The 12,971-nt window shown below is 38.3% G+C and overlaps 1 protein-coding gene across 2 annotated transcripts in view; it reads right to left on the reverse strand.

The window, feature by feature from the left end:
- The window catches only part of LOC128654295 (retinol dehydrogenase 16), a 75,190-nt gene that overhangs the window by 36,921 nt on the left and 25,298 nt on the right, over positions 1-12,971 (reverse strand). The window lies entirely within an intron of this gene.

Below are 12,971 nucleotides of genomic sequence, written 5' to 3' on the forward strand. Positions count from 1 at the left end.
CTCTTCATGGACTGTGATGCACTGTGTTACCTTGCCATGTGTCTCCAATGGGGCTATGCTGGCCCTTGGCAACTCTCTTCATGGACTGTGATGCACTGTGTTACCTTGCCATGTGTCTCCAATGGGGCTATGCTGGCCCTTGGCAACTCTCTTCATGGACTGTGATGCACTGTGTTACCTTGCCATGTGTCTCCAATGGGGCTATGCTGGCCCTTGGCAACTCTCTTCATGGACTGTGATGCACTGTGTTACCTTGCCATGTGTCTCCAATGGGGCTATGCTGGCCCTTGGCAACTCTCTTCATGGACTGTGATGCACTGTGTTACCTTGTCATGTGTCTCCAATGGGGCTATGCTGGCCCTTGGCAACTCTCTTCATGGACTGTGATGCACTGTGTTACCTTGCCATGTGTCTCCAATGGGGCTATGCTGGCCCTTGGCAACTCTCTTCATGGACTGTGATGCACTGTGTTACCTTGCCATGTGTCTCCAATGGGGCTATGCTGGCCCTTGGCAACTCTCTTCATGGACTGTGATGCACTGTGTTACCTTGTCATGTGTCTCCAATGGGGCTATGCTGGCCCTTGGCAACTCTCTTCATGGACTGTGATGCACTGTGTTACCTTGCCATGTGTCTCCAATGGGGCTATGCTGGCCCTTGGCAACTCTCTTCATGGACTGTGATGCACTGTGTTACCTTGCCATGTGTCTCCAATGGGGCTATGCTGGCCCTTGGCAACTCTCTTCATGGACTGTGATGCACTGTGTTACCTTGTCATGTGTCTCCAATGGGGCTATGCTGGCCCTTGGCAACTCTCTTCATGGACTGTGATGCACTGTGTTACCTTGTCATATGGCTCATATATTCCTTATTTTTACAAGATTATTTATAAACGTTGTGTATGTTTTCTTACATACTAATAAAATACATTTTATTTCACAAATCTTTGTCCTCATTCTTCCTGTTATTTTTTGAAAGCTCTAGTTTATGTTGTTTATCCTTAAAGGGACCTAACAAATATATTTGTTATAATGAAATCATATATGTAAGACAATAGTAAATGACTTTAAGATTAACATCTCCAATGTAATCTTATTATTTGTGTTTATATTATTTTCTCTTAGCTCTATCATTGCCTGATTATGATTAGCAGAGTAATTTCTTTATATATGTATATATATTTTTGTATTTGTGTATATATGTATATTTAAATGTTCAGATCCATGTGTGTATTTATAAACTCTGCATGAATTGATGCACCTTTACCAAATGATCTGAGTATTGATACAATGATATAATCCCTGTAAAGTGTTCATTTTATTTAAATAGTATTGACTATGTGTATGCTCTTTTTAAAAACAAAATAATGTCCCTTTAAGTGATGTTGATCACTATTGTAAATGAATGTATTTCCATTTGTAAAGCGTTTTTGTCCTTTTTACAAGAACAAGGACATATAGTTTTATTAATAAACAATCTTATTGTAATGTTGACAGCACCTGTATTTCATTTTCAAATCTATATTATTGTCAAAGTGTAACCAAATCAATCTCTGTGTGTAATGCAAATAATGTAGATGATGAATATTAGTTAACTAATATGTTAACAAAATACATCTCCTCCCATATATGGCTATAGGTAGGCTGACAATAATTAAACTTGAATAAATGACACGTTTAATCAATACATGTATAACTATTGTTATTCAACAACAAACCAAACATATCTTAAAACATCAATGGCATATGTATTTCTCATGTGTATCTTTTAAATGTTAAAGATATACACCATAGCTATAGTTCAAGGGACAGTCAAGTCCGAAAAGATGATTCATGATTTGGTGACATTCCTAGATAGCAATCTACACACATACTAGTTCCTAAAATATAAATACGTTTCTTAGTGATATGCCAAGATGTCCCTGAGTCCTTGTATTGTCTGCGTTTTTTCAGCGATCTCGGATGCGCCATGTTGCTTAAGACGTCACCTGCCAGGCTGTCCAATGATTCCTTGTATTGACTGACGTTCTTACGTGATCAGGAATATGCCTTTTATTGGATTGCGTTTTGACGCGATCAAGGATGCGCCTTTTTTTTGTGCGTTCTTACGTGATCAATAATGTGCCTTTCATTGGATGGCGTTCTTACGTGATCAAGGAAGCGCCATGTTAAGACGGAACATGTAAAGGTAAAAAAACGTGTGATTGGATTGCGTAGTCCCGCAATATTTGTGCACGTTAAAAACGTTTGTGACTGCATGCAATTTTAAAAAGCTTGCGAATATGTATTATTTGCATCATGTTACATTGTTGACCCGTAGCTGATAAAGACCAACACATTCTCTTTTGCTGGATGTCTGGTTGAATCAACGAACGAAAGCAAAATGTTTTCATGCATAGGATATTTATAGGCAAGTGCAAATCTCTCCAGTCCATGTTTAATATGTTTGTCAACAATGTTCCTTTTTCTGAAAAATTACTGTTGTGTTTAATGTTGAACATATCTAATTAATAAATATGCGCTATTGTGTTTGAATAAAGTAATCAATATGCATTTATCATATGCTAAATATATGATGCCGACTTCTTCTAAATGTAATTTCGTTGTATATTTTATGAAAGGTTCATTAGACACTCACATTATAAATAAAAATATTTGATTTTGTCTCTAGTTAGATAGTCCATTGTTTAACCAATCGGTTTATTTTGTCTTGTGTTGTAAGAAAATGTAAGTAATTTTCTTACTCCTCGCAAAGCCAATGAGTTTCATGTGAGTACCATCTCCAGCTTTGTCCAGTTTGTGTAAAGGGTCTTTTCATATGTTAATGATGGGGTATTGTGTTGTTTTACGGTTGTAATGGTGGTTCATCTATATTTTCAATATAGCTAACCCTATTTTATTTGCAAGTGTTTGAAGCTTTTTAATATTGATATCAGTATATGTTAATCTTGTTGTTTGTAGTAGTGTCTATTACATACAGTTATGTAAAAAATATAGGATACTGTCCCTTGAATGCAAATGTTGTTTTTTGTATCATGTATGAGATCCACATAGTTTAATCTTCAAATATATTTTTGTTAGCATATTTCCCCCCCCCCACTCCTAAAAGGACTTTAAACCATATTCATTGTTAAAATAAAAATATTTACAATAAAATATTAACACAATAATGTCTCTTAAAGAAAATAGACTTTATTTAACACGTCAATATAAATGTGATTTTAAATTTTTTTTTTTGACAAAGTACATGTAGATATACCAACAAGCTTAAAATATGTGTTAGCATATGTAATGTTGTTAAAGGGACAGTTTAGAAAAATTTTTTTTTAAAAATTATTCGAAAAGTCAATTCTGTAATATCAAGGATATCAAATGTTTCTCAACAATTGAACATTTGTCTGGGTTTATTTAAATTTGCTATCTAAACCTATGAGGTTGGTGTGCTCATTTTTTAAATCTTGAAGAGTGCTTGTAATCATTATACAATTTGAGCACTAGAGGGCATTTGGATAGCATTTGTATATGTAAAACCTTGTGCTCATACAGCATATTATTGACCATGTATTGATCATTGATATCTAAAATGTTGTTATGTCAGAACAACAAATAAGTGGTCATTTTTCATAGTCATAGATACAAGGGTAAGCACATAAGTCACACATGTATTTCTCCATGTTTTGTTGTTTCAAACTTTATAATGCGTAATACAGTGTTTTCTTTGTAATCAATAATTTTCTGACTGTCCCTTTAAGCTGTGTTATTGGCATTCAAACAGTAATATGCCATCATGGATAATTGTTATGGTAATTTAGTTAGCGATTCGGGAAACAGTTTGGACATCACATCACAGAAACCAATCAATATCATGAACAAGGATAGGTATGTGATGATGTGGTTTTCACACACTTATAACCCACACTCTGCAAAGAATCTTCCTCCATGGACCCGGTCCCATAGAAGTCGATTATATACAGAGTGTGGTCCACAAGTGTATGAAAACCACATCATCACATACCTATCCATTACACAAAAAAAATATTTGAAGATGGAAAAAAATACTTACTTCCTCTTCCTTCCCCTCTTCCCACGGGGCTGAGGCTCTGGGAGAGGCAACTGCCGACTCCGAAGAGTCCTCCTTGGAGCTGTTGTGGGAGGAGTGGAAGGAAGAGTACTGGGACGACCAAGGTGAGGAGTAGATGGCTGAGGAGGAGGAGAAGATGGATGAGGAGGAGAAGATGGCTGAGGAGGAGGAGGAGTAGATGGCTGAGGAGGAGGAGGAGTAGATGGCTGAGGAGGAGGATGAGATGGGCCGGCAGGAGGAGATGGCCCAGCAGCAAGAGGCCCAGCAACAAGAGGCCCAGCAACAGGAGGTAGACCAGCATGCGCCTCCCGGAAAAATGTGAACATTTCCTGATGAAGATTAAACATTCTTGTTTGTCCTTCTTGTATTCTATTCAGTATACTGATTATTTCATTTTGGCCTTGAATTATTTGATTCTGCCCATCAAGTATTCTGCGTCGTCCTTCTATGTTTTCTATCCGGGAGGTACGCATCTGGTCTATGTACTCCAGTAGAACCCGCACCTCCGCTATTTCTTCTTGTTGTGCCTGTTGAACCTGTGCACGGCGGGGTGCCCGTGCACGGCGGAGTGCGGGTCTTTGAGGGACCTCGGGTTCCGCGGGTTCCGCGGGTTCAGCGGGATCCTCCTGTGCTTCCGGGGCCTCTTCATCATCTCCCGTGCGCTGTTCGTCACGGGGGGCCTCTTCCCTCCGAAGTGGGAATTCCTCACCACCACTCTCATCCCGGGGAGATGCAGGAGGCTGTGCTGCCTCGTCCCCAGACTCTGTATATAAAAAAAAAATAAAAAAATAAATATATATATATTAGCATATTTGCAAATCAAGGTTTAAATGACTTAGCTTACGATACAATTACAAATGCAGAATCATTAATCCACTTTGAAATCTAACAAACAATCAATACGATTTCCGCTTTTTCTAAACCGTGTTTGTGATATCTGGTCAATGTGAATGTTTTTGCGTTTGTTTTCAGTCTGTTTAAATGCACACCTAACCTATAGCCTAGATACTGATGTAACCGCAAAGTAATAGAATGCGTGTAAACAGCGTAATAGCATTAATCTGATCCTTAACACATGAAACCCAATGTTTTATCTTTCATGATTTAGAAGCATACATTTAGTATCAACTTTCGAATGTACTTTTCTTATCTAATTCGCTTCATTCTCTGGATATTCTTTGCTGAAAAGCATATCTAAATATGCTTATAAGATGCTGATTGTTAGCTGAATATAGCTGCCTCCTGTGATTGTTTCACCGTGTGCATGGCTATTTCTTCATTAAAATATATCTCAAGAATGAATCAAATTAGGTAATATAAGTACATTTGAATGTTTTGTCAAATTGTATTCGCTACCTCAATCATGAAAGTAAATGTTTGCGTATAGTGTCCATTGAAATACATTCGTATGTGAAATTATTGTTCAATGAGCTTACCGTCAGATGAGAGTGGCAGGTTCCCGGTATCGATTCCTCCGATACCGACTACTTCCACCTCGGAGATGCTGGGCCGCAACATTTCCTCCCATCTGCAGTACTCCATTTCAAGGGCAGGGCCGCCACCGGTCCCTGCGGCATGTCGGGCCTCCAGGCTTAACTTTTTTTTAAGTTCAAGTTTACAGTCCCGGTACCGATGTTTGATAGAATCCATATCCCGGTTCCGGCCACCCACTGCATTGACTGCATTCCTAATCTCGTTCCAGAGCCTCCTCCTGTCAGTCGGGGTAGTCTTCTGGTGCTGCAGCATCCTATGCCTGGCCATATAGGCCTCTACGAGGGCCTCCTTCTCCTCCATCGTAAACCTCGCCTCCCTAGTCGCCTTGGCCTTCCCCTGTGACGATGCCCTCTGTTTCCCGGACTGTGAAGCCCTACTCTGACCGCCACTGGGCCCAGCCACTTGGTCATCTTGAACCAAGTGGCTGGGTCCACCCACCGCTTCCACCCCCGCTTCCTGCCCCCCTTCCTGCCCCCCTTCCTGCCCTGTTCCTCTCCCCCTCCCTCTACTCCCCCCTCTACCTGTCCCCTGCCTGGCCTCCATCTCCTCCCTAAACTAAACCCCAAATAATCAAACAAAAAGTGAGTGTGATGAAATGAAAGGGGGTCAAAATAAAGAACTAAAAAGACAAAAAAGGTGCTTAAAGTGTGAGGGATGTAAACAAAACAAAGAGGGTAAGGAGTATTTAAATAAACGAAAAGAATAAGACTAAAAGGAGGATATGTAAACTAAATGTAACTAGGGGATGGGTATGGGATGGGTATGGGGTATGGGATAAGAGTAAATGGGATGAAAGGGAATGGGACTACAAGGAATGGGGTATGGAGTGTAGTATGAGGGGGTATGGAGTGTATGTAGTGTTATTGATAAGTGTATGTATGTATTGAATGTGTTTGCGTGTAAATGTGTTAAGTGTACAGATAAATCACTCGCTCGCTAACTCACACTACTTCTAATTCTCAATAACAAACACTCCCACTAACGCTCACTAACTACCACTAACTGACGCTCACACTAACAACTATCACTAATAACTCCCACTAACTCACTCACGCTCCCACTAACAGACTCTCTCCCACTCCCACTAACTCCCACTAACTCACTCACTCTCTCACGCTAACACTACCAACTGACTCTCTCACGCTAACACTACCAACTGACTCTCTCACGCTAACACTACCAACTGACTCTCTCACGCTAACACTACCAACTGACTCTCTCACGCTAACACTAACTCACTCTCAAAAATTCTCAAACTCTCTATTCTTAAACCTCCAATCTCCAAAGACCCACCAGCAACACAGTCAAAGAAGCCATGCTTGTGTGGTGCTTATATACCCTGTGTAAATGTTTAATGATGTCCCAATTTCCATTGTAATTAGTGTTCAGGTGTGCTTTATTAGCAATTAATATTATTGCAATGTGTATTAGGTGTGTGAATTTGCGCATGCTCATTTAGAGTTGGTATTTGTGGAATGTGTAGAATGCGATGATGTCATAGTGTTCGTTTTCGCTTTCATTGTCCAAAAGTATTCTTTTTAAATGTGAATTTGCGATGGTGTGTTCTTCGTGAAGTGTTGTATATGTATGTTTTTCATAATATATAATGATATTGAATGAGATTTTTTTTCTAGTGTATGTATATATTTTTTAATCCTTGTTGTTATTGTGCGATTTTCCGCATCTTAAAGTATATGCGTATTCCCCGTATAAATAGTATTAAAACTTCCCCCGCTTGTGAATGTGTAATGCTTGTGTGCTTTGTTGATTGATTGTTGTTGTGACATTTGCGGCGTGTTATTGTTGTGCATGATGTGGTATGCGTCATATGACCGAGCTGTGCGTATTCTCGCGAGATCGAGTGTTAGGTGAAAAAAGGCAATTTATTTGCTTTCCCATTGATCTCTATGGGAGACTGTCTAACGCGGGCAGGATTACGCGTGTGACATACACGCGTTAGGAGCATCGTTAGATGGTCTTATATTAACTCTAAATACCGGAGTCAAACAATGACGTGCGTTAGACATAAACACGCGTGGCGTTAACAGCCCATCTACCGCCGAACTCTAAATCTCGCCGTAAGATAGCTACAATATAACTAATAGTTACATTGTAGCTAGCTTAGGTTTATTTTTATTTCACAGGTAAGTTTGTATTTATTTTAACTAGGTAGACTAGTTAGTAAATAGTTATTAACTATTTAATAACTACCTAGTTAAAATAAATATAAACTTACCTGTGAAAAAAACCTAACCTGCCTTACACTAAAACCTAACATTACCAAAAATAAAAAAACTGCCATTACAAAAAATAAAAAAACCTATCATTAAAATAAAAAAACCAAACGATATTATATATATATATAAAAAAAAAGATTAATCCTATTCTAATACCCTTAAAAAAAAAACAGCCCAAAATAAAAAAAACCTACTCTAGAATAAACTACCAAGGGCCCTTAAAAGGGCCTTTTGGGGGGTCCCTTAAAAGGGTCTTTTGTGAGGCATTGCCCTGAGATAAACAGCTCTTTTACTTTTAAAAAAAAACACCACCTAAAAATATACATTACACAAAATAACAAACAAATTATCAAAAATAAAAAAGAATTACAGCTAATCTAATAGTCCTACCAAAATAAAAAGGTCACCCAAAATAAAAAAAAACCTAGCCTACAATAAACTACCAATGACCCTTATAAGGGCCTTTTGTGGGGCATTGCCCCAAAGATATCAGCTCTTTTACCTGGAAAATACAAACACCCCCAAACAGTAAAACCAACCACCCCCACAACCAACCCCCCAAATAAAAACCCTAACCCTAAAATAACCTAAGCTAACCATTGCCCTGAAAAGGGCATTTGTATGGGCACTGGGCATTTAGCTCTTTTACTGCCCAGACCCTAAACTAAAAAAAAACCCACACGCAAAAAAACCTTTAAAAAACCTAACACTAACTCCAAGACGATTCACTTACAGTTGTTGAAGTCCCGCTTGAAGGATCAATCCAGCCGCGAAGTCCTCATCCATGCAGCAAGAAGTCTTCATCCAGGTGGCCTCTTCTATTTTCATCCAGCCGGGTGAAGTCCTCATCCATGCGGCAAGAAATCTTCATCCAGGCGGCATCTTCTATCTACATCCAGCCGGCATGGAGTGGGTCCATCCTGAAGACATCCGACACGGAGCTCCTCTTCTTACGGTTGCCACCGTAAACTGAATCTTCAATTCAAGGGACGTGATTCTAGATGGTGTCCCTTGCATTCCTATTGGCTGAAAGATTTGAATCAGCCAATAGGAATTAAGGCTGCTAAAATCCTATTGGCTATTCAAATTCGAATTAGCCAATAGAATGAGAGCTGCTTAAATCCTATTGGCTGATTTGAATAGCCAATAGGATTTTAGCAGCCCTAATGGCACAGGTTGCACACCCCTCAGACCGGCCTTAAGATCGCGGGCGTTTAGATTTCGGACATTTTGTTTGATTGCATATGTGCTATAAAATATGGAATCAGGAGGCCCCTTCTTACACGCGACCCCCACATTAGGGTTATGTAACCCCATTTGGGGTCGCGACCCACAGTTTAAGAAGCTGTGCAATAAAGGACTCCTCCATTCTGTTAGAATGACTTTTCCAGTGTAGTAAGATGTTTTCTAATGCAAAACAATCCAATCAATAAGAAAACCACCAGTCATTGCATGTTTTTTTTTATTTTATTCAAGAAATGTTACCTCTTAAAAATGCAAAAGAAACATTTTGCCATTTTCACACATCATATCTTTAGAGTGACTTTTTGGAGCTGTCTTGTTTGCATGTTATCAAACATTCACGAAGATTACAACTTGTGCACTAAACCCGGTGCGTAAATAACGCAAAAAATTTAGCGGTACCGCACTTTCCATAGTGCTGCCAAAAACCTTTGTGTGTTGTGTGTTATGGTGCGCTAAGCTCCATACCCCACAAAAGCCAAGGCCTGACTTGACGTGCTCGTGCACGTATTCCCCCCGAAGACATCAATTGGGACAAAGTGTTAGAAAAAAACTAATACCTGCGATCGCGGAATAGCGATCGCTATAACGCAATCCCCAGTGATGTCTATGGGGAAAAGAAAGTTATGTAAAAACCCCTAATCTGCCGCCCCCGACATCGTCAACACAAAATAGAGTGATTAACCCCTAAACTGCCACCCCCGCATCGCTAACACCTAAATAAAGCTATTAACCCCTAAACCACCGCACCCCATATCGCAACTACTAAACTAAACCTATTAACCCCTTAACTGCCGGCCCCCCACATCGGGACACACTAAATCAAACTATTAGCCCCTAACAACCCCAACTTTAAATTAAAGTTACATATAACTATCTTAAAATAAATAAAAACTTAGCTGTGAAATAAAAAAACCCTAAGCTTAAAGGGACACTGAACCCAATTTTTTTCTCTTTCATGATTCAGATAGAGCGTGAAATTTTAAACAACTTTCTAATTTACTCCTATTATAAATTTTTCTTTGTTCTCTTGCTATCTTTATTTTAAAAGTAGGAATGTAAATCTTAGCAGCCAGCCTATTTTAGGTTCAGCACCATGGATAGTGCTTGCTTATTGGAGGCTTACATTTACCCACCAATAAGCAAGCATAACCCAGGTTCTCAACTAAAAATGGGCCGGCTCCTATGCATCACATTCCTGCTTTTTAAATAAAGATAGCAAGAGAATGAAGAAAAATTGATAATAGGAGTAAATTAGGGAGTTGCTTAAAATTACATGTTCTATCTGAATCATGAAAGAAAAAATGTGGGTTTAGTGTCCCTTTAAACTATAAATAAACATAACATAACTATTTAAAAAAAATAAGCGAAAAATAAAAAAACTAAATTACAAAATTAAAAAATCCTAACACTACGAAAAGTAAAAAAACTAACATTACAAAACACTAAAATTACAAAAATAAAAAAAATCTAAAATTACAAAAAATAATTAACAAAATGATCCAAAATAATAAAAATTAAACCTAATCTAATACCTCTAAAAAAACAAAAAAGCCAGCCCAAAATAAAAACACCCCCTAATCAAACAATTAACTATCAATAGCCTTTACAAGGACCTTTTGTAGGGCATTACCCTGAAGCAGTCAGCTCTTTTACCTAAAAAAAATTACCTCCTAACAGTAAAACCCCCCACCCAACCCCCCAAAATAAAAAACCTAACTGTAACAAAACCTAAGCTACCCATTGCTATTAAAGGGGCATTTGTATGGGCATTGACCTTAAAAAGGCAATCAGCTATTTAGTGCCCATTAAAAAAAAAAAAAAAAAAAAACTAATCTAAAAAAAAAAACACCCCCAAAAAATAAAAAAAAACTAACACTAACCCCAAAAAATGTACTTACAGTTCATGAAGTCTGGACATCCATCTTCATCCAGGCGGCTACAAGTCTTCATCCAGGTGGCGACATCTTCATCCATCGTGGGTCATCTTCTTGAACAACCAATAGGATTTAAGCAGCTCTCATCCTATTGGCTGGTTTGAATATTTCAGCCAAAAGGAATGCAAAGTACCCCAAATATAAAAGGGGTACCTTGCATTCAATATTCAGTGTACGGCGGAGATCGCATAAAAAGGAGGCTCCGCCGGCGGTTCTTCTCAGCTCCGTGCCACCACATGCCCCTGTGATTTTTTCGTAGTGTTAGGATTTTTTAATTTTGTAACTTAGTTTTTTTATTTTTCGTTTATTTTATTTTTAAAAATACTTATGTTAGGTTTATTTATAGTTTAAAAGGACAGTCTAGTCATAATTAAACTTTCATTATTTAGATAGTACTTGTAATTTTAATCAACTTTCCAATTTACTTTTATCATCAAATTTGCTTTGTTCTCTTGGTATTCTTAGTTGAAACTAAACATAGGTAGGCTTGTATGCTAATTTCTAAGTCCTTGAGGGCTGCCTCTTATCACAGCTTTTTAAATAGCTTTTCACAACAAGAGACTGATAAGTTCATGTGGGCCATATAGATAACACTGTGTTAATATCAAGGGAGTAATTTAAGATTTAGCACAACACAGTAGTAAATGCAACTCAATAGATTTTATATAGTCACAGTCATGTGATCTGGGGGATGTCAGAAGGTTCTTAGATACAAGGTAATCACAGAAGTAAAAAGTGTAATAATATAACTGTGTTGATTATGCAAAACTGGGGAATGGGTAATAAAGGGATTATCTATCTTTATAACTTTATTTTTTTGTAACTTTAATTTAAAGTTAGGGGGTGTTAGGTTTAGGGGTTAATAGTTTAATTTAGTGTGTCCCGATGTGGGGGGCCGGTGGTTTAGGGGTTAATAGGTTTAGTTTGGTAGTTGCGATGTGAGGGGCAAGCGGTTTAGGGGTTAATAGGTTTATTATAGTAGTTGTAATGTGGGGGGCTGGCGGTTTAGGGGTTAATAGGTTTATTATAGTAGTTGCGATGTGGGGGTGGCAGTTTATGGGTTAATAGGTTTATTATAGTAGTTGCGATGTGGGGGGCCGGCGGTTTAGGGGTTAATAGGTTTATTATAGTAGTTGTGATGTGGGGGGGCTGGTGGTTTAGGGGTTAATAGTTTTATTTAGTGTTGGTGATGTGGGGGGTCGGCGGTTTAGGGGTTAATAGTTTATTTTAGTGTTGGCTATGTGGGTGGGTGGTGGATTAGGAGTTAATAAGTTCAATAAAGTATTTGTGATGTGGGGCGATGGCGGTTTAGGGGTTAATAATGTAGTTTATGAGTCTAAGTGTACTTTGTAACATTTTTGTTATGAGTTTTGTGAAACTAACTAATGGTCTCTGATTGTGGAATGGATCGTGGAGGTATAAGCTATAATGCTAGCGTAATAGCCGGACTGAACAACTTGTAATACGAGAGACCAGAAAATTCCACATTTAAAAGCCATTTTTTGAGTGCGGAATGGAGAGTTGCGGTACAGGCTAAAATGCTTGCGACTTGCAATGCGGGAGACCTTCCATTCTGTGTGCGAAGGCCAATTTTTCAGCGGTGTAGCCATACTGCACAACTTGTAATTTGGCCCATTGTTCCCTATTTTGATGTAGATATTCAGGATTTCCGTGTGAAATGGCAGCTTTGGCTTCCAACCAAATTTGGATCACATAGGATATAGTCTTAGCAGGTATAAAAAAAATCAGAGAGTAATCTTTTGTTCATAGAGCATCTATCCAGTATTCAGAGGGGTGGAAGTCTTTTTGGATGAGCTAAGATCGATCTACTTTAGGAAAATTGTTCTCTGAATATTGCACCATTAGTAGGTTACTAATCTTATAGTAATAAATATTAGGTGTGTTATTCTGATATATTGAGTAATAATATTTGAACAAAAACAAAATTTATGCTTACCTGATAATTTTCTTTCAGAATGAT

This window comes from Bombina bombina, chromosome 3 (assembly GCF_027579735.1).
Source record: "Bombina bombina isolate aBomBom1 chromosome 3, aBomBom1.pri, whole genome shotgun sequence".
Taxonomy (NCBI): Eukaryota; Metazoa; Chordata; class Amphibia; order Anura; family Bombinatoridae; genus Bombina; species Bombina bombina.